The sequence below is a fragment of the Dromaius novaehollandiae genome, chromosome 2 (assembly GCF_036370855.1).
Source record: "Dromaius novaehollandiae isolate bDroNov1 chromosome 2, bDroNov1.hap1, whole genome shotgun sequence".
NCBI lineage: Eukaryota > Metazoa > Chordata > Aves > Casuariiformes > Dromaiidae > Dromaius > Dromaius novaehollandiae.
In genome coordinates this window covers 6,084,356-6,106,040 of record NC_088099.1, presented here as the reverse complement: position 1 = coordinate 6,106,040, position 21,685 = coordinate 6,084,356, and the positions used below count along the sequence as shown (strand labels likewise).

General features: G+C 51.4%; 1 protein-coding gene across 4 annotated transcripts in view; it reads left to right on the top strand.

Annotated features, from left to right (window-relative positions):
• Positions 1-2,005: 2,005 nt before the first annotated feature.
• Positions 2,006-21,685, top strand: part of LOC112981158 (mitogen-activated protein kinase kinase kinase 3-like) — a 77,228-nt gene continuing 57,548 nt past the window's right edge. For 3 of the 4 annotated variants that reach the window (XM_064505698.1, XM_064505697.1, XM_064505695.1), the window contains exon 1: positions 2,006-2,228. The gene's annotated coding sequence lies outside the window, so the exon portion shown is untranslated. Of the gene's footprint in view, positions 2,229-11,976; positions 11,996-21,685 lie in introns of those variants that run through there. The other variant, XM_064505696.1, reaches the window with a different exon arrangement.

The window sequence follows — 21,685 nt, the reverse complement described above, 5'->3', positions numbered from 1 at the left end:
GTGCAGAGAAAGGCAACCCCCTTCCCAAAGCCAGGTGGCTTAGGATAGACTTACGCCGCTTCCCAAACTGATGAGGCAAGCCGGAGTCAGCGGTTCCTTCCAGCAACAGCTCGGTCCCCCTGGATGCCTCTCTGAAAGCTGCACAAATATTCTGGGGAGGGGGAGGGAAAGAGGGGAGAGTGAAGCCTATTCAGTTACATTGAGCTCACAACTGGCCTAGTAAAATCATTTATGGAGTGAGGGAACCCGGAGCGGTTTGGGCTGGAGCCATCTGCTGTTATTTGGTACACAGAATTGGTTTCTATGGATTTTATTAATAGGTCACGCGATCATATACGGAGATGTGAGACCTGAATCTCTCAGGAGGGGTCCCTGGTTGGGGTTTCTGTTGCCTTTACAGGCAACGGCTCCAACTTTCTCGCAGCAGCAAGTCCGTAAAAGCTTAGGGGGAATGGCTCTGGGCTTAGGATCCTGGGTTTTTTCTCTCTCCCCTCAAAAATCTTCAGCTGACCTTGTCGCCGTTCCTCTCTATAACACGTGTAGTAAACGGCAAAATGTTCAGAAAGGTTTTCTTACTTACTCATCTCCCCCTCTGCATGGATCCTCTCTCTTTCCCATCAGCGTGAACCAGAGCCGGTACCAAACAGGCCCCGCTCCCATCCATCTTCGAGGCGCAAGGCTGGCGCTGGCCCTTTGTGCGGGGTGAATTTTGCCTTTAAGCCACTGAGGGCTCTCCCCACCTTACAGGGACTCGGATGCAAGGAGGAGGCTTGGGACAGGGGGTGTAAACCAGAGCAGCCCAGAGGCTGCTTTACCTCCCCCCAGCAGCCACCCATGAAGCCCTGAGCAGATCTGCGACACCAGCTCAGAGCCCGGGAGCAGCCGACAGCCTCCCACCATCCTTGTGTCTTAACTGTGTCTCATTTTTGGTTCAGTTCACCCCAAAAGAGGCAAAACCAAACCGAGCGGTCAGAGCAATCCCTTCACCCCATCTTCATGTATCTGCTGCAGGGAGAAAGCACGGTGTTGCAGGAGGCTGCGGCGAGGCAAAGCTTCACCAGCTTCTGCAACGTTTCAGCTCATAAACTTGCTTCTCTGGGAGTCAGGTGAGCTCAACACTTCGTATTGCTCATCAGCTCTCTGCTTTTCGCCTCTAAACGAAGTGGTTTTGTCCTGGTCCCCCTCTTTTGGAAAGTCCCAGAAGCCATCGGATGGGAAGTGCACAAGCTGCCTTAACAGCTCCATCCTCCTTGAATGCAAAGCCACTACCGCCACCCGAAAGCCGAGCCAGTATGGGGAAGGGTGTCACAGGGCCGATTTGGGATGTGAGATCCCCCAGGCTGATCCGGGCTGTGGGACGCCCCCAGGTCTGAGTTGGGATGAAGGATGGGGGGTCGTCCTGGTCCCATCCGGACTGTGGAACCTCCCAGGTCTGATCCGGGCTGCGGGATGGAGGTCCCTCCGATCCGATCTGGGCTGTGGCACCCCCTGGTCCTATCCTGGCTGTGAGACCCCCTAGGTCTGATGCGGGCTGCAGGATGGGGGGTTCCTAAGACTGATGGAGGCTGTGGCACCCTCTGGTCCCATCCTGGCTGTGAGACCCCCCGGGTCCGACCCAGGCTGCAGAATGGGGGGTCCCCAAGGCTGATGCGGGCTGTGGCACCCCCTGGGTCCTATCTGGCCTGCGGGGCCCCCCGGGTCCGACCCAGGCTGCAGAATGGGGGGTCCCCAAGGCTGACCCGGGCTGCGGGACCCCCGGGCTGACCCGGGCTGCGGGCAGAGGCTCCCCCGGCGGGGCGGCGTCCCCCAGCGGCGGCGGCGGCGGCATCAGCGGCGGCGGCGGCAACAGCGGCGGCGGCAACAGCGGCGGCGGCGGCAACAGCGGCGGCGGCGGCGGCAACAGCGGCGGCGCCCCCCGGCGGGCCGCCCGCTGGCGGCGGGGCCGAGCGCGGCGCCTGCCCCCGCTGCCGCCCCATTGGCCGCGGCGCCGCCGCGCGTCACCGCTTCCTCCCGCTTTTGTGCGCCGCCCCGCGCCGCCCCGCGCCCCGCTGCTGCCGCCGCCGCTGCTGCTGGTGCTGGTGGTGCCGCCGCGCCGGTCCGCGCCGAGCCGCGCTTAGCCGAGCCGTGCCCAGCCGTGCCCGGGCGGGCGGGCGGTGCTCGGCGCTGGGCCCGCGGTGCTGCGAGCCGCCGGGCATGGCGCTGCGCCGGTAGCCGCGCCGCCGGACGGGGTAAGGCCCGCGGGGAGGGGGCTCGTGCTGCGGCGGGGCAGCGCTGCCGGAGGCGGGGGGGCGGGCTGCGGGCGCGACTCGCTGCGATTTTATTTTATTTTATTCTATTTATTTGTTTTTTATTTTATTAATTTTATTTTATTTTTTATTTATTTTTTCTTTTTTTCCCTTGAGTTTCGCCTGGAGCTCGGGCTCCGGCTGCGTCCCCCGGGCATGCGGTGGTGGCTGCTGGGGCCCGGCCCGGCTCCGGCTCCGTCTCGGGACTCGCCTTGCGGCAGCTGCTCCGCCTGCGACCCGCAACTCGCTTTCCCCAGCGTTGCCCTGCGCTGCCAGCTGCGTTACAGACCCCAGATGTTTATATATGTGTATATATATATGTGTGTGCATATATATATATATACACACACACTTATATATATACTCATATTATATATATATATTTTATATATATGGTATCGTGTTATCAGGGTGCATTTGCCTGCAGGGTGTTACGCGGCCGCGTTGCCCTTGGCGGTGGCCGGGGTCCCGCCGTGATGCCGAGCATTGGGCAAGCGGGGTGTCCGCGCCGTGGTCTCTCCCGCCAGCCCTGGCTCACCGGGCGAGCAAAGTCCAGCAGCGGGCTGGCACGGCAGCTGGCCCCGGGCAGAGCGTGAGGATGAGGAGGCTGCCGGGAGGAAGGCTCCGCTGCCGGAGCGGTGGGCGCCCGGCTCTTCCTGCGGCAGGCGAGCGACCGTGCCCCGACGGGGCGAGCCAGCGCTGAGCCCACGCTGCCGGAGCGGTTACGTTGCCGGCGCTATGAGGCCGGGCTGGGAGCGGAGGGGGAAGTTGTGTGCCAGGCCGAAGGCTTTCCCCGGCCGGATGCTCCTTGGAAAAAAGTGTTGTGTTTTGTTTTTTTTATATATATATGTGTGTGTATATATATTTATTTGCATAGACCCGCTTCTGGTTCAGAGCGTGCCGGGGACTGTGTTGAATGCATCGGTGTGCAGACAAAATGCAGGGTGCTCTCCCCTCCGGCCAGCACGGAGGACAGGCTGGCTGGGAATGGGGAGGAGGAGAGGCCGGCTGGGAATGGGGAGCTGGGAGAGGAGGAGGAGGAGGGTCCTCACTGGAGAGCTGGGATCTGTGCCGATCTGGGTGATCCCAGGGATCTCCTGGGTCCGAGCCATTTGGCAGAATTTCCTTTTGTGGCAACTTGCAAATTTTTCCAGTCTGGCACGTGCAGCTCGATGTCGCTCCGTGCATGGGGCAACTCCTCGCTTGTGCACGAGATTGACTTCGTTTGCAGCCTTGCACGCGACTGCCCATCTTGCAGCGCTTGCATCTGAGCGTTTTCAGAGCCCTAGGTTGGCATTAAGTATAACAGGGACTTCCAGGATTCCCAAGACTCCTGCGGGATCGGGGCTTCCCTCTCCTGGAGGCTTTGCAGCTTGTTAACGCTGCTCTGCTGGAGACGGGGCACGTGGCTGGATGGGCGGCCAGCCTGGTGGCACATGGGCTTGAAGGCTTTCTCCTGTGTTCGTTCTCTAAACCGGTGTTGGTACCGCAGTTTTTTCCGTGGGTTTTACATCCGTCAGATGCCCGCAGCCGTGCCGTGTCCGTGTGCGCCCGGGGGTGATGTGTCCGCACGCGATGCTGGCGGCTGCTGGGCTCCGTCGCCTCCGCTGCTGTCTCGGTGGCCCTGTGTGACGTGCGGAAACGGGCACGCTGTCAGCCGTGCACCAGGGAGGCGGAAAATGTGTTATCCAGCCGCAAAAAGGGGAACGCAGAGTTCAACTTGTTTTTTTTTTTTTTTTCTTTCCTTCCACCAGCCTTCAAAGGCTGTTTTCTTGGAAAAGCTATAAATGGCCCCCTGATCCTGAACCTGGATGGCTTGCCATGAATCCCCACGCTGTGTTTATTTTTCTCATTTAAGCATCGCAAGGTGAAATAAGTGAGCAGGCAGTTTCTGTGAACGCCTTTGGGAAAGCGTCGAAGGAGTGATGCGTCCCGCGGCTGCGGGGCTGGCGCTCTCCCCACCCGCTGCTCCGGCGGCTCTTTGGCTCCTCGTGCTCCGCGTGCGCCGGTCAAGATCATGTTTCTTTCTGGTGCCTTTTTCCAAGCGCCCGGTTTTGCGCGCTCGACGCGTGCCAGGCCGGAGCGCGGTATCGCGGGCGGCAAGTCCGTGCCGCTGCACCTGGGTGCTAACGCGGTCCGTGATGCGCCGCTCTTGCATGCTGGGCTCTTTCCAGCCACTCGGTTGACTTTGAAGGTTACGGCATTGCAGTTGGGACTTGCAGGTTCCCGTTTGACTCTGCGTTTAGTTTCTGCGTGGTTTTTAGGCTAGTTGCATGGTTTTTTCCTCGCGCCGGGTGTCTTCGCTTGCCGCTCTGCAGCGCGCTCCGTGGCTGGCTGCGCCGGGGGAGCTGTGGATGCCGTCTGCATCCGACTTTGCCAGATGCAAGTGCCAAGTATCATCTCGGTTTTGCTTGAAGCGTCGTCTCCGTGGGTTTGGCCAGCACCCCGCACTGCGCGAGTCCACGTCCGATGTGGTTAATGTCGTGGCCGGCATCCGACCTGTGCCGCTTTTCCCCCAAGGAGACCAGGCAAGCGCGGTTCTGCCGGGGAAGGGAGCTGCCGGGTGAGCACGTGCGCCCGCGCGTTTTTGTTTGTTTTCCGTCCATCGCTGCAGTTCGGAGCCGCTTTGGCCGAGCAACCTTACTATTCATCACGGCGGAAATACCCCTGACGTCCAGCCAAATCCATCTCGCCCGTCTGATCTTTAACGCCACGGGAAAGCGAAAGCCACGATGCCTCCAAGAGGAGGGTGCCCTCTTCTTCAAAGCAGATTACTCCCTGCGGAATAATCGCCCGTCGCGGTGAAACCTGGGAAGGGAGGACAAGTGCGAGAGCACTCTCGTGCGATACCGGAGAGCTGCCGGGGTTGCATGGCCGATGGTCCTGACGCAACAGCGTGGAGCCCCTGGACGGAGAGGAGGAACAGCTTTGTGCATGCAACTGGCTGAGCTGTGTCCAACCCTGCAGTGCCGCCGTCCCGGCAGTGAGATCCTCTCCTGGTGCAGCACAGACCGGATTTATTTTGTGCTCGGAGTGCTCCCCAGCTGGCAGGGGCATTGCCTCTGGCCCAGCGCCTTTTTTTCTGATGGGGAAAGGATTTTCGAGCAGCACAGTTGGCTCGGAAAGCTGAATGCCTGTTGGCCTCCTGGGTGCTCGGAGCACGTGCTGCCGTCTGCGGGGAAGGGTGCTGGGGCTCGAAGCCCGGCTGAGCCCGCAGAGTTGGACACCGCAGCATCATCGTGGCCTGTGGTGGGGAACGTGGAGGAATTTGGCCCAAAGCTGGCTCACCCTCTGCAGCAGCAGCCACGGAGGGAAGTGGTCACCAAACTGGGGGCATGCGTGTTTGCAGCGAGCCTGGCGTCTTCTAGCAGCCCTTGCCGCTGCTTCCCCTTCTCTGTGATCTGGGGTGGATGAGCTGTCGCGTGTCGTCGCTGCGTCAGGTCTCAGGTTCCAGCTTGTGTTTGAGGCATCTTAATGCAGCTGCTATGGAGAGGCCACCAGCGGGACTTATGGAAAGGCCACCTGCGGGACTGGACAAGCAGCAGTGGGGCTACCTGGAGCGTTTGACCTGGGCTTCCAGGGCTTTTAGAAGTCAAGGCCGAAGGTGTGCTTGTCCTGCCAAGAGGAGGGAGATTCAGCTCCTTAACACTTCCCTAAACGCTTCTTCCTTCCCTGGAAGATTCCCAAATAAATGTTAGCAAAGACCAAGTAACTCTCAATTTAGTGAGAACCTGTAGTAGGCTGGAGGTTGTCCTGCTCTCCTGAGTTAAAATCCGTGTTGGCTTCTGTTTTACACCTCTTGCTCATGAAGCATGGATATTTCTGCAGAAGGATTCAGGAGGGGTGGACCTCACCTGCAGAAGGATGGCGAGATTTATCACTTCCATGGAAGCTCCCCCCGTTTCGTATGCTCCAGGCTGGCAGAGGATCCGGCACAGCCTAGGGAGGAAAAGCCACAGCAGCAGTGAAAGCAGAGGGTGGAGCTGAGCCAGGCTTTGGCTCGGTGCTGTAAAAATTGCATGGGACAAAGTCCATCGGGTAACGTGCTCGGTGAGGCAGGCCTGGGCCATGTATGGCTAGATCCTGGAAGGAGCCGGCCAACCTCTTGCATGGGACGCTGTGCAAACAGCGGGCGTGTGGGCTGGGCCCTCGGAGGGATGGGTGGATGGACGGAGTTCAGGTAGTGCTTAAAGATGAAATAGCTTGAAAAAATGGCCCTGGCTGGGTGAAGCCCAGCCTGCTGTACAAAGCTGCTATGGCCACGAGCCTCCATGCTACGCAACAGAGTGACCTGATTGATAACTAGATGGTTCAGGGAAAAAAGACTGGGTAGGATTGCTCTGGGAAAAGGTCTGGAGGGATGAGAAGTCTTTGCAGGGGAGGGGGGAAAGTCTTAAATCCAGTGCTCTGAAGGGTATCTGTAGCCTGCGAGATGCTCTGAGTAGCCTGCGAGATGCTCTGAGTGCTCCTGCCCTAGAGCTAGGACTGTCCTGGAGCAATTGCATTTGGGTGGCTGTCTCGTCCACATGGAGGTATTTCTTGCGCAGAAGCTTCCAAGTGTCTGTAAATCCCCAAGGGACTGTTAAGATTTTTGCATGTAACAATAGCTGTTAGCCCAAACATCAGGTTTTGTGGGGGAAAAAATGACTTTTGTCTTGTGTTACAAATTCTGTTCCTGCTCGTCCTGCTGCAGAGGTTCAGAGGGAAATGTGTCTTCTCTGAGGTATCTGCTGAGACCTGGCAGGCTCCTGCATGTGGAAGTCACTGAGCAGTGAGCTTTTGCAATGCGGATGGTGAATTGCTTGAGTTACTTAGTGCTTTTGTACAGGGCAGAAGTCACATCGTAGATGATGTAAATCGGCTATAGCCGAGTGTCCTGCACAATGATAAAAGCCTATGAAATCTAGTAGAGATTCAGCCTATTTACAAGGTGCTGTTGCACCTTTTGCTCTGCAAGGTTGCAGCAGAGATGCTCTATCCCGAGCTGTGAGGACCCTGCACAAGGGTGATGGGCACGTTTGGCTTATGCTCACTTTTTCTGGCTCTTGCTAATGGGTGAATTTTGCCTGCGATCCAGGTTAATGTTTAGGAGCATCCGCTGCACCAGGGGAGCCCAAGTGCTGTGATAAGGGAGACTTGGGGAGAAGGTGTAGAGTGAGGTCCATTTAAGCTAGTGGTGAAGGTCAGCTGAAAGAAAGGGGTGCCTGTGTGCAAAAACAACCCCTGTATTATTCTTTTTCTGCCAACCTCTCACTGCTTCCTCTCTGTCACCATCCTGAGAGTGGCCTGGGTGGGGGGGGGACTGTCCCTTTTTTGCATGCTGGGTCAGTGCAGTGTCATTGCGATCAGTGGCAGAGCTATAACTCATCTCCGGATCTGCAGCAGAAATAATGTGGCTGATGTGGCAGTGCATGGCTGGATGGTGGGATGGTGGATCTAAGCAGTCCGTGAAGATCTAAGTGGTGAATAACTACTACCTGGAAATTGGAGATCATATGTTTAGCCTTGCTTCCTTTGAGGTTGATAATGCACTGATGTACTGTGTAGCTGTGAAACAGGGCCCATTTTGCTGAAGTGGTGAAACATCCTTCAGTAAAGCTACCAGGCTGGTCCAAGCTCCTGGACAGCTTTCCATGCTGATGCAAGATGCTCACATGAGTTTATGTAGCTGCATTGCTTTGCAGTTGCTACCTAGACTGGCCCAAGAGGAGTCTCAGATTCCAGGAACAGCAACCTTAACATCTTCTGTTTGAGTTTCAGTGCAGAAATATGGTATCAATCCCTCTATTACAATCCTTTTGCTGGATTCCAGTTTGGAGAGTTGCTTTTGGAAAACCTAGGTGGCTGGTTAATAAACCAGAGGAATGTATTTGCTGCTTCTTGATCTTATTCCTTCAATGCCAGTGCTCACCGAGTAGCAAGAGTCACTTGAGAAATATGCAAGATATTTCAGTTATTTCTGGTCGGAGGGTGCTGATGGCAAATAAAAGAGATAAACAGAGACTGTATTGAGCTGTGCTTAGCTTATTGCATCATTGGTTTTATTGAAAGTTTCAAGGTCCAGCTCTGAATGTTGCTGCCTGGGATAAACCCAGCAGCAGGGCGCATTCAAGCTGCTCCCGAGTTGTGCCGTGCTTTGCCACGAGGATCGGGGTAGGGGAAGGGTGTTGTTTTTATGGCTCTCACTGTGTATTCCTTCTGAATGGCACTGTGCTTCGGGGAATTTGAGAGGCATTGCAAAGAGGTGCCTGGATGGAAAAGCCGGGAAAGGCATTGAATGCATGTGCTTTTTGAAATGCTGGATTGTAGTTCTCCCTACGCTGCCCTCCCCACTTCCTGATCGCCGCGGCTGGATTAGCAGTTAGGTGCATTTGCTTTGATGTTGGTCCCAGGAGCTTGCTCTGGGCATGCACCATGGTTCGTGGTGGCCACAGGGCTCCAGTTGTGGTGTCTTTGAAGAAGTACGATGGGGCAGGTCCTGTCCTGCTTCTCCCCTGGGCTGGCGCTCAAAAACACTGCGCTCGGCTCCTGCTGATCCCAAGGAGCTGCTTTTCGGTGGGAGCCAGTGTCTGATGGTGGCAGCCTCAGGTAGCCCTTTCTCCTCTTGCGTCCCACTGGGTATTGTGGCTGGTGGTTGGCATCGGGGCTGCCTGATATTCTCTCCATCTCTATGTCCTCAGCTTTCTGCTAGGATGGCTCAAGCTGGCTTTGCTGGCTGGGAGGGCCTGTTTCCCCAGTGGGACTGGGTTGTTGCCTTCTTGCTCCCTCTGTGCGATACAGTCATTTTTGGCTGTGCTGCCCAGGAGATATGGAGTGCTCCTGAATGCTGACTTGAGTCCTGGGTGGCTCCGAAGAAAGTACAGCTGTGTTGTTTTCTACATAACTGAATGATGAAAGTCTCTGTCTAAAGACCGGCTTGGCCTCACCTTGCTTGGCTGAAGTGTGAAGGATTTGAAGAACTATGTGTACTCCTGCTTATTTTTGTTTGGGATGGGGAGACAAAATGCTTTGCTTGCTGGGGCTTTCCCTAATGCTGTCCTCATAGCGCGGAGATGTTGAAGAGCCCCACACAATGCCTGTGTCTCCTTCACTGTGTTACCTGGCTGATGACTCAAGAAAAAGAGAGAAGATACTTAATCACTGCAGTATTTCAGTGACTTGCTAACATCAGGTGCACATCTGCTCACCTTCCAGATGTGATGGTACAGAGTGAAGACGTGTATTTTTATTTGCGATTTGTGTGGGAGGAGACAGGATCAAATGATTGGCTTCTGGATGTGGTGTGAAAGGTGCTGAAAAGGGCAACCGTCTTCATCTCTTGAGGGAAGGCTGGAAATGAGCTTGTTTCAGTCTTGGTCTGCGTCTAGTAAATCTTGCACAGAAGAACTTCCCTTTCAGAAAGCAAGTACTGCTGTCCTGGGGAGGCGGTGTAATAAACTGCACTTTTCATCCTGGACCACCAAGGAGGTTGGAGACTTCAAAAGAAGGAGCGAGACCTTCTGTACCCAGCTTGTTGTCATGCGGGAAGCCAGCATGCCTCTTGCGGCGTGCCTTGCCAGGGAGGTCCGGTTCAGTGTCTTGTCTCTGCAGGAGTCTCTCAGGCAGAGGTGGCTGTGCATTTGCTGGGAGGACTTGTCGAGAGGTGACAAAGGTGTGAGGTGGCTGTGGAAGAATGCAAGAGCCTCCAAGCTAACTGGATGTGATGGAAAGCGTCAGTCTTTCCTACAGGAGGAACCTCCCACCTCCCCAACATGTCTTGGGCTGGATTTCTGAAAAACTCAGCCCTGGGTGTTGATGGACAGTTACCATAGATGTGGTTCAAGGGTCCAGGGCTGCATCACCAGCTGCTACTGTGCTCGTGGCCATGTTCAGGAGTGTCACCAAGGGTCTTTGATGCCTCTGCACCAGCCTCCCTTACCCAGACGCTGGTGGGTATGGTGGGGAAATCTATTTATTTATTAAGAGTTGGAGATGGACTGGCTTTCCCTTTGCAGTGCTTGGATAAATCGCCTGTGCATTTATTGCATGAGTCTTGAGGTGTTGGTGCACAGTGGTGTTGTGCTTAGCCTCATGGTTGCATCCTTTTAATTAGCTCACAGTCCTTGAGAAATGAGAAGAGCAAATATTTTGGTCAGGGATTCATGAAACCTAAGTATGCTTTCCACGTGGGTGTGTGCACGTGTGCATGTGTGCATAGTCATGTATGTGTGTAACAGTCACCACAGACTCCTGTGGCTGGCCACTTGTAGCATCTGTCTTTGCTTGCCGAGAGCCTCGGCTGGGCTGTGGGGTGTCAGGAGACATCCCTGCTGCTGGGATCAGGCCTGTGGAGAATCCAGGCTGGTAAATCCCACTCTTGTGGCATGTCCTGTGCAACCTGCTGAGAGCTAATCTCGCTGCGAGGCTCTATTTTGGGCCCGTCTCTGATGTAACCTCTCGAGAAACGGTCTGCGCTTTGGCTTGCTCCTGAAAGTGTGGTTCTGGATGGATGAGCGGTTGCTTACCTAGCATTACCAAAGCAACGAGTTGTTGCTTTCCATGACTCATGAAAATGCACTGTAGGCTCTCTTAAGAATGGCTGAGATCATTTTTTGGCCAGGTCTAAGCATCTGGTTTCCTTAGCAAATAGCAGTGGGGGTGGAGGGAGGGGATTTCCAGACTTGTTTCTTTGTATGTGTGATCTGGGTTTTTGAGCTGTCCTAGAATAAAATACCAACTTCATCTAAAAAGGGGGAAAAAAAGACCTGTGACTTTCATGCCTGTTTAGTTTTTGGAGTCTCTCTTGTTTTGCCTTACAGAGGGAAGAACTAATAACATTACAGAGGAGTGCACACTGCATTTTCCCCTTAAATAAACAAGCAGAGAAACATTATGGGTGGCATTTTTCTTTCAGAGCACATCCTTTCTGGGGAAGAGAAGGAGGCACAGAGGAAAATTATGCAAACAAATCTATAAGTCTGTAGGGCTTTTTGTTGTTTTTAAAGCTTGCTCAAGCAGAGGGTTCTTTGGACATATAGTGATGCAGAAAGGTGTTAGCAAGGGGGATTTGGTGTCTGATCAGTGTGACTTTTGAGATGCTTGATTTGCTTTCTGCTTATGTCTGTTTAATCTGAAAGGAGCAGTATTTGGAGGGGCCAAAGGTGCAAGATGGACATTAGCTGCAGGAGAATCACATCTCTAATAGCCGCGTGGTAACTTCGGATACGGAGAAGGTCCCCAAGTGCTCTACAGCCTCTGCAACCAGGCTGCAGCCACCTCTGCAGAAGAGCTGCCTCTTCTCTGGTGCATGGAGGTGGAGCATCTCTTCCTTGCCCAAGTTTAGCCACCCTGTGCAGGTGCCCGAGAGCAGGCAGGGAGAAGAGAGGGGAAGGCCTTGGCAGGCAGAAGGCAATCGTTGGAGATATGCACAGCATTGGGTTTAACGCGCCTGTGCTTTGCAGGTGGTGGCAGGAGCGAGGGCTAGGCTTGTTAGACCTGGCGCATGCAGCCGCGTCAGCTGACTCCAGGAATTTAATAGACACGGACTGACCTCTCGTCGCGCGCGTGCTCCCCGCTAGCGCTCCGGCTGCGGCTACGTCTCCGGGAAGCGGGCGAGATCTAGCCCGGGGCTGCGGAGGGGCAGCAGGTCTCTCCCGGGAACCACAGGAACGCAGAAGCGTAACCGGCTGGCCCGTGCTGGCCCGCGAGCGGGCGGCGACGTTACCGAGCAGGTTTGGGCTCGCTTCCTTATAGTCGCGGAGATGAGATAAGATAGAAATGCCGAAAAGTTCGCCAGCGCGAACGGCGAGGCTTCCTTATTCCGCCCCGAGCGCGTCCTGCGGGGCTGGAACAGCCGACTCCATACCGGCATTGGCTGCGCCGCTAGCAGAAAGCAACCTCTGCTTGCTCGAGGATTCGGCTGAAATCGGCGATGATGTATCCCTCCCTTTGGATCTGGATTTTTCTTTTTCATTTTCCCCCCCTGCTTTCTTTTCTTCTTCCTGTTGTGCCTTCATCTCACCCCCCCAGTGCGTAGTGCAATGAGTTGGGCTTGGCCAGAGAGGCCACCACCCAGGTACCTGCAAGGGCCTTGTAATTTCTAGGCAGGAATTGCCAAGAAGAGACAGATTTTTTCATCTGTAACTTACAGATGGGGATGGTGACACCCCCCACCAAGTCATTCCCCCCAGTCTAAGGTTTCCGGCATATAGCATTGGGCAAAGAGAGTGTGTCATCACGTTCCTTCCTCCAAAAAATTAGTGATTAAATTTAAAATATTACACTTTTTTTTTTCATTTGAGCGTTTTAGACTTCATGGCTTTTACGCTTCTTTCTTCAACTTTGACATCTACAAGTTTTTTCTTTTTTTGATGAAAAAAGAAAGAAAAAAAGGAAGTGGGATTCTGATGTAATCATGTGACTCCAGAAGCTGGATACTTCATGAGAAGCACCCAATTATGTGTGAACGGGCAATGCTTGGGGGGGTCATGCTGTGGTCCAGCAGCTGAAAAAAAATAGAATTAGAAGCAGAACCATCTCCTGACTCCCCTTTCCAGTGTTGTGACCAGTGAACAAAAGTTGCTTCCCCGCTGGTGGACCTTTGCCCTGTTGCAGGAGGAGATACAGATTGTGTACGTGGCTTTGTTTTGGGTGTTTATTTTTCTTTACATAATATAAGGGTTTTTTTTCTCTTTCCATGATGCAGTTTCTTGAAGCTTTCAATTGCTCTTTGGGTTGTTTGGGGTGGTCTCTTGTGGGAATCTTGCAAATTGGTGCATGCTTTGCTTGAACGTGTTTTGGAGGTGGTGGCATAGCACATCTGCTGGATTGCTGTTCTCTGCCTGACTGCACTACTTTTGCATTTAAAACTAAGAAAGGGCCTTGCTGATGGATCAAGGCCAATGCAAATTGCAATATAAGCTGTGTTATCCAAGTTGCATTGGATTCTCCTCTTGCCACCCTCTTTTTTTGAGTTGGGTTTTTAACTGTTTCAGAAGACTAGCCCTGGCTGGTTGATGGGGGAACTGCTTCTGTCTCTTCTCTCGCCAACCTGCTTTCTGCAAAAGCATACCGAGTGCTTCTTCACACTGGACAGGATCAGGTCTAAATGTTCAAAGAAGTACAAATACTATGATAGCACAGAAGTGAGGTCCCTCTGCTGCTTGTGGCTTCTAGGACAGGAATTGGGTGACTTGGTTGGGTGCCTTTGAGCTCACCAAAGCTGAAAGCCAGGCAAATGTGAGTTCTTCTTTGCTTAACTCTCCTTGGGCAAGTCCTGTTAGCACGAGTGAAATAAGAGCAGGAAAACTAAACGTCTTCAGAGGGCAATGCTCTCCCGACCTAAATGAGCAAGCAAAGCCGGCACGTTTCTTTACAACGTGGGAGATTTTTATCCTGTGACTAAGCACAGAAGTTGAGAGATGGAAAAGGTCCTATTAGATCATCTAGTCCACCTCCCTCCTGGCATGTAGTTTTTCTCCCTGGAGAATATTTCTGAATATGCTGTAGGGCAGAAGGGAGTAGTTTACCCAGAGACTATGTAGGACTAGCAGGCAGCTTGTGCAGGTGAGGAACTCGTGTGTGTGTGAGACTCGACTTGCCATGCACGGTTACTTGCAGCAACAGGATTGTATAGTAAAAGAGCCGAAAGCCCTCAACTCGACATTCCTCGCATGCTTGGAGCTTTCCTGGTGACTTATTGGAACTCGCTTTGTGCAGGCGTCAGCTTGTCTTTTTTTAAACGTTCTAGGAAAAAGCTAATTTTGCCTTTATACTTATGATGGAGTAGGTGGTTCGAAACCCAATCGTAATAGAAGAAAACGAGAAGCCTTTTGGTACGGAGAGGTCAGCCAGCTAGACATCTGCGCAGCTGGCCTGGCCTCGGTACGCTGGGATCTATGACAGTGGGGCGTAAAGCCTCTTGGAGGACGTCTCAGAAAGGTGCAGGTGGAGATGCTGCCGCTATGACAAGCGGAGCAGTGCTGGAATTTCAGGCAGCAGCTTGGGGACCATCAACACTTCTTCATTTATTACTCCTTAGAATGTGCAACCAAAGCATGGCCTCATAAATACACTTTTTTTAACCCCCCGCCGATTTAATTTGTGGCTGAGAACGCTTGGCACCTCCCAGGATTGAAATGACTGACTTTTGAGTGCAGAGGACCTGATTCTGTCCTCACTTGGGCCCTGATTTAGGGAAGCATTGGCCCTGATTTAGGGAAGCATTGGAGCACGTGCTGAACGTGGCTGGAAGACTGGAGTGGAACAGAAACTTCCTACTGGGACATGTGCTGACCTGCCCTCTTGGATTGAGGCTGCTGGTTTTTGCATTTTGGATAACTTCGCTGCTTCCACGGATGTCTGCTGGTTTATGCTGGTGTGAGATCAGTATTTGGGCTTAGAAACCAGGCCTGGTCTGTGGTGCGGGTGTGCAACCAGGCTACTGCGTCAGCGAGGTGTGTTCTGCTGGTGGTGGCACTGTGCTCGGCTCCTGGGGCTGTGCTTTGGCCTGATGACCTGTTTCCTGACGCTGTGGTGTTTTTTGTGTAATTTTCTGCAGGAATTGAGATTTCACCGAGCTGGCTGATTGCTCTGTTTAGTCAGGAGAAGCTACCCCCTAAATCTGCAGGAGATATGGGCTGGGTGTTTTGTGGTACAGGCCATGTCCCTGGCAGCGATGGTCTTTCTCTTGGCATGTTGTGTGGAAGTGACAGTGTTGCAGATGACATTTTCCAGGAAAACTTCCAGTGCTTGTAAATGAGCTCTGAGATGCGCTTCACCTCCCTCTCCACAGCCAGACATCTAGGGAGGAGGGAGCTGGATCAGGACACAGTGCATGCAGGGAGCAAATCTGCCTTATTACTTAATTTAGAGAACTCTGTCTGAAGATGTAAAAAGCAATTGCGAATGCTGTCTGGACACCACCTCTCCTCATCAATTAGCAGCAATAAATGCTCAGCAGGGAGGATTAATTAGAAGACTAAAATCTTTCCATCATGACAGCCTTCTGGTTTCCATTGAAATGCAACTGAAGAACTGGAAAGGCTTCTGTGTTTTGTTGTGATATTCGGGCATATGTTTCTTTCCATCCTGGAGATTAACTCTGTCTGTCTGTAACAGGGCCGTGGGAATCGATATTGAATTGTACTGAGAAAACTCTATTTCTCCAGAACTCTCTTCTAAAAGTAGTTGGCTGTTTCCCCACTGTGCCTAGTAAGTGACCTGGTTTCGGAGCAGCTGAGCAACTGCTGCTCTCATGGTCCTCAGGCTCGGAGGTGTTGTGTGGCTGCGCTGACAATTCGGGGTTGGTCTGTGGTGTCCAGAGGGTGATGGGCCTCTCCCTTCAGAAAGTGTTTGGGTCAAACTTCCTCTGAGATGGCTGAAGACCCTCAACCTTCTGCTGGCTGTGACTTTCTGTTGCACAGCACCGGGGCTGGCAAGCTATAGGAAAGGAAATTACTCATCGTTCTGCCTCCTCTGCAGACTGTGCTCAGCATTGGTGAGCTGTTGTGACCAGCCCTAGGCTGTGCAATGCTCCAAGCTGGATTTAGAGGAAAGATCTGAGTTTTCCCTATTTTTCTCTCCCCATGTACTTCTTCCCTGGCACTCTGTTGGTGCACACATAAAGAAGCGCAGGCAGTGTTATTGCTCTGCTGCTCAGGGCTCGAGGAATGAAGGAGAGACAGGGCAAGAGCTGTGCTCTGCTGCCTCGCATGGGAACAGCGGTCACTGTTACGTGATGGCAGGGCAGACCTGGGAGGCCCTGAGGGCTTTGTGCTCCAGGCAATCCTATCTGCTCTGCATGCCCGTTGGGATGTGTGAGTGTACGGCCGCATGCCGCCCAGCCTGGTTCTTGCACTGTTTGTGGCTTATTTTCATTCAGCCGTATACGAAGGCAAGTGTACTTGAGTTGATGTGATACTACAGGTCAAGAGGGCAAGGAGGAGAACGAAACCAGACCCACGTGTTTCTGTTTCATAACCTCTGATGGTGATGTGGTGATGGACACACAAACCAGCAGCTTGTGAAGGCAGCAGTCACCTGAGGCTATGCAGAAACACAGTCCTATTGCCTGAAGACACAGCACCAAGCACTCCCTGAGCCTTGCTTCCTCACTTGGTCTAATGTTAATTCAGAATTAGATGACAGAAGTGGCCTGAGCAAGAAAAGGACCTCAAATTCTGTGGCACTCTCCAGGGCTGTTCCTCGGGTCCTGGTCTCTATGCGTGCTGTGGGCCTTGTGCTTCTTGTCTGCAGGAAGAAATAGAATAACCCTGTAACTGGTTGGAGAGGTGCTGAGCAGGAAATGGTCAATAAGTCTGTTGGACTTGCCTTTGCAGTCGATCGGAAAGTTGTGTTTTGATCAATCGAATCCAAATGGCTGTGGGGGGTGAAGCTGAGCTCGTTAAAGAGGATGCTGTGAAGTGGGAAAGCTGCGAGAAGGACTATTGATTGCGGGCGGTTGAAGGTAAATGGTGGTACACGAGGAGGCAGGAGGCTGGTAGGACAAATGGTAGGAAATGCAGGAGTTAGCCTGTGTGCTGTCAGCGGGATGTTGCAAACGAGAGAAAGTGGGTCAGTTAGTAAGTGGGCTAATCGCAGGAGGTGGCACAGTGACTTCAAAGCCCTGAGGACCATCTGAGCAGAGCTACTGCTGACACCAAATGGCCCGTGCCAGCTGCTGCGAGGTCTTGCTGCTAACATGGGCAACAGGATGGACCTCCCTCCTTCCTGGTCCAAAGTTTGGTCCATCACTGACAAGCTCCACATTAGAGTATATTGGACCAGTCATAAAGTTTACAATGATTTTGGTGCCCTTACAGATCAAAGCTACAGAGATGTTGGTTCCTGGCTGTCCTCACCTTTGGAGGAATTTGGTGTCTCAGTCCCCAGAGCAAAAGCTGGCTCTCAGGCTGGGTTCTCCATTGCACCGCATTGGCTTTGCAGCGCCTAGAGTAGGACTTCATTCATGGAGATGCTTCATTTTTGATGACGCATAGTGGGAAATCAGTGCTGCATAGACATCTTTCTGCCTGGAAGTTGCTTTTGCCAGGAAAAATTTCACCCTGAGATAAATGCTTTTCTGAGGACATACTTCATCTGAATGTTTTTGTATCTGTTCCTCCTTTTTGGTTTCTGCTCCTTCCTCTTCCTCTTTTTTTTCCAGGGGCATAGAATAAAGAGGCCTGAAACTTCACTTTTCTGAAAATACTTTTTTGATTGAATTTTTCCCCCCAAAGTCTCTTGTCATTTGAGCTGAAACATAAAAAAGGCCACAAAAAACTGCAATGGAAGAAATTTTAATGCTTCTCTGCCCTAGCTTTTATCTTATATACCCAGAAATATTCCTTCTGCCTTGCTGTCTCTGCTTAGGGGGTATGTTCAGGGAACTGAAAAGGATTTCTGTTGCTATAGCTTGCATCAGAGTTTAATTTTTTGTGCACTTATAAAACAAAGAAATATCTGAGGACAGGATTTTGCTTTGTGAAAGGGCAAAGGATGCAGAACAGTGGTTTCCTCAGGCTGGAAACCTTCATCCTCAGCAGAGAGGGCTGTGCGTTTAAATAATCCTAGCTTGGTTGGCTTCAGTGAGATGAATGTGTAAGTTTGCAGGAGATGAGGGCCTGGGCCCTTTAGACTTCTTCATTTCAGTGCCTGATTTAAAAACTTGCATTTAGGCACACTGGATAATGGAACTGCTCTTTAGAGGGAATCTTTGTAAGAGCTGGACTTAAGTGTGTAATCAGGATATTGGCAATTTGGTTCAGCTCTGCTAGTGGCTGGAAGAAGCAGTTTCTCTGTAACAGATGCCAATACAGTGGGGATGCAGTTTTTCCTTATGTAAACCTTGATGCAAGTTAAAGTCCATGCAGGTGGGGGGCCACGTGTGTTCTCTGGAAGTTTGCTTTGCTTGACTTCCCTTTTCTATATATGTAAAATAGGTTAGCCTTAGCCTGATAGGGCTGCGTTATCTGTTTGTTCCTGATAGGAGAGAGTCCTTTCTAACCCTTTCGATTGTTTTCTGATTTTGTGGATTTCCAGAAGTTTGTGATTGCAGCACAAAATCAAAGCTATTGTATATGCCAGTGTAAATTGCTGACTATTCCACTGAATTTGATAGAAGACAAGATTATTACTGTAAAACCACAAAAAAAAACCTGATTGAAAAATAACTTCTTGAAACGTGTTGTCTGCAACTTTTCATTTATAAAATAATTTGTAGGAAGAATAGGGGTTAGGAGGGGAGAGATTTTGAAATATCGGTGTCTGTTATGAGGGGTAGTCGTGGAAGTTAACAGCCAGCAGTCATGCAGGATTTAAAGCCCTTATTTGATGTACGCATGCTGGAATCAACAGGATGGCTCACGAGATGGTGCATTGGGTTTGCCGTAACTGAATTGTCTGAATCCAGTTGCATTGGCTTGGTCGCTTATTGACCGAAGGTATCCTCCATCTTGCCCTGTAGAGAGAAGCATAGAGTCTTTCTCCTCTCAACACCATACTGTGAGGTTGTACAAAAACTTTTTAATGAGTTTTGGGGTGGTGTGCCAATAAACGGGGAAAAAAACTTCAATTCATGCATATTCATATAGAACTACTTGTTGGCTTTCATGCAATGTAGTTTTTGGAGGGCTAACTTGCCCCTTACGTGAGCTGCAGTGTTGCATGTACATCACCTCTTGCTCAGCAGCCTGATCAGTGCGCCTTCCAAAATGGCTTTATTTTTTTCATCGTGGTTCATGCAATTTGCCCCTTAAGCCCACTTGTGAGTTAAGCCTGCAGATCTGGCCTGGTGGGTCAGACGTAGGTGCATATTCTTAAATGACTACTTTTTGACCACCCTGCTGTGGTGGGTGCCTTGGATAACCTGAGCAGAAACTGCCCTGAGAGCAAGGTCTTACAGCTCTGAGGTGTAGCCAAAATTCATCTGTTCTTTTGAGTAGCTCCTGAGTATGAATGCCTTGTGCAGGGTACCCCTGTGTGCGCAGGACCGAATGTCCTGTCATTTCTAGAACAAAACTATAAGGATGAGGTTGAGATGATCAGAGCAAACTTGTAATATTTCAACCACTCTTTTTGGCATTTGAACCCATCTTTGCCAAGCCAAGCCTGCAGGCTGTTTGACTGAGCTATCAGCATGCATACGTTTGTATTCTCACAGTTAAAACAATCTCACTTGCTTTGCTGTTGTTTTTAACACTACCCCAGCCCTGGCCTCTGAAGCTTTTTGAAAATAACATTTACAATAATATTTTTAACAGTTCCGTAGTATACAAAACTCCAGCACCCTGGCAGGACTCCCGGAAACTTGCTGAAAGTTAATGTGGTCAACCCTTAAAAAGGAGAGATTTTTTCCGCTTGACTCTTGCTTGTTAAACTCTCTAAGCCCAACATGTTGTTCCCTGCTGCTTGAAAAAACAAGGAAAGTCCCAATTTTAGCAACGCTAGTTTGAGTAGCTTTCCAGCTGAGCCACATTTCAGGGGCAACTGTGGCTTCTTTTCTTTTAATGGTGGTGTATCCCTGCACCTTCAAAGCACAGCGCAAGTGATGTCCAGGCTGGAATAAGTCAGTGGAAACCTGTGGATGATACTCTGGAGTGGGAGATGCTGCTTCTTCCCCATCCCCTGCTCCCCTGTATTGTTTTCCTCACCCTCTACGCACAGACCCTGGAGTCACATCTAGCTAGACAGTACCTTGCTGTTGTCTTCCTTGAACTCAGTCTCGGCTATTCCCTTCCCACCCTTGGAGAACGAGGAAGGATTTGGAATTAATTTTTGAAGTGGGAGGCTTGCCTGTAGCCCCTCTGTGGATACCCCTTCTGCATTGAAGTAGCCATCGTGATGTTGAGCTACTTTGGCTACAGAAGTGAGTTCAGTTTGGTCAAATCAAAGCTACTTTTTTCCACGTGAGAGCACCTACACCAGGGTTTCCTGTAGCTTCACTAACCTCCAGGAGTTTCCTAGGCAGACAGGCTCTAAGCAGGAGCAGCCCAAGCCTCTTGCATGTGCTGCACCAACCTGAAATCCGAGTACTGAATTGCTGCAGCATCCCTGGTGGCTCACGTTTCCCGGAGCTCTTGCTTTTGTCGTTTGGTAGGACACATTTGTACGGTGAGGTTACCAGGGCAGTAATTTATTGCTGATTTACGGCAGGGGCAGGTTTTGCCAGTCGTTGTCGGGGGAAGCGGGAACCCTATATCGGATACTTGCGTTGTGACCTGACAGCGCTTGAAAGCTCTGGCCAGGGAGCTCGGTGGGAGGAGTGGGAGATGCTGCTTTGAAGTGCATCAGAGTAGAAACAGGCTTTTCCCTTTTTTAAGGGAGATGATAAAAGGGCAGAATTTGTACTAGAAACAGGAATTTGTCCTTCTGTAACAGGAAGCCGCTAGGATATATTTTTGGGAAGCCACGGAAATCGCCAGTGTTCGTGATCCAATTTGAAGGCTGGCTGTCTTCAGGATTTAAAAGAAACTTGCTAAAATAAAATAACCTTTTTCTCTCGTTTATTTGTGGAGATTTTCTGCACTGTATGTGGGGGCTAGTTTGATGATGAGAGCTGAGCAATGAGATCTTGGGGGTTTGCTACGGCAGAGATGGCAAAAAAAGAGGGAAATAGCGTTCTGCAGAAGGAGAAAGATCACCTATATTTCTGGAGTTCGGTTGCATGGTTCTTTTGGGCATGTGCTTTTGTGACTAGGTGCAGATCCCGAAACTGGTAACCAGTTGCGTGTGTGTCTGGCTGCTTCAGCCTACAGATGTCCAAGTTCATGGCTGCATTTGTCGCAAGCAAGGGCCATATTTCACTTGCTTAAATTCTGCCTAGTGCCTTTGCCTTGTCATTAGAGGTTTTTGAAAGGTCTCCAGAGAGTCATTAGAAAAAGCCTGACTCTGATAGGAGAGTTAACCCAGGCTAGCCCAGGAATTTCGGGTCAAATTTAGGCTATCTGCATGTGGCCCTTCGTGCAACCTCTATGCACAGCTTAATTGCTGGAAGTGTCACATTAATTTTGAAAGCAAAAACAGTGAAGGTTTAGGCTGTTTCCTGTTTCTTGTTGTAATCAACCAGAGTTTTTACCCTGCTTTTGTGGATTTCTGCTTTCTCTTGTGTAGATCAACCACTTCTCTTTCAAGATGAGATTTTAAACCTTCTCCAGCCTGTTAGTTGCTTCCTTGCCGCCTCAATTCCCTTAAAGCAGAAGAGCCAAGCGCCCCACAGCTTTACGCTCTTGGGTTAAATGGTGCTCTTGTGAGAGGAAGCTGCTGCAGCAAAAGGAACAACGCACTTAATGGCACATATACTTCTCCGCCAGTGCTGCTTGCTTATCGGTTTCCCTTCCTGCTCGTCTCTCTCAAAATAGGTTGGATAAATATCCTCCTGCTTGCCAGCACGAAGGCTCTGGAGCTGCTGAAAACTTTAATCC